This window comes from Fulmarus glacialis, unplaced genomic scaffold (assembly GCF_000690835.1).
Source record: "Fulmarus glacialis isolate BGI_N327 unplaced genomic scaffold, ASM69083v1 scaffold20851, whole genome shotgun sequence".
Classification (NCBI taxonomy): Eukaryota; Metazoa; Chordata; class Aves; order Procellariiformes; family Procellariidae; genus Fulmarus; species Fulmarus glacialis.
The window spans coordinates 1-232 of NW_009194935.1; positions in this window are offsets into that span (position 1 = coordinate 1).

Below are 232 nucleotides of genomic sequence, written 5' to 3' on the forward strand. Positions count from 1 at the left end.
CCCAGCTACAGCAGGGCGGGAGCATCGTCACCGGAGTCCCCGCACCACCGGCACCCAAGGAGCATTCGTGCCCCCCCGTCTCTGGGTCTGTGACGCATCCCCGTGCCACACCGGGGCTGCGAGATGCTGTTGGGGACTCGCCCAAACGTGCCCCATCCCGGTGCGGTGGCTACTCACGTGTTTCCGGCTTTGTTGAAGGAACAAGCCTTGTTCAGGGGGTCCGGGGCTTGGG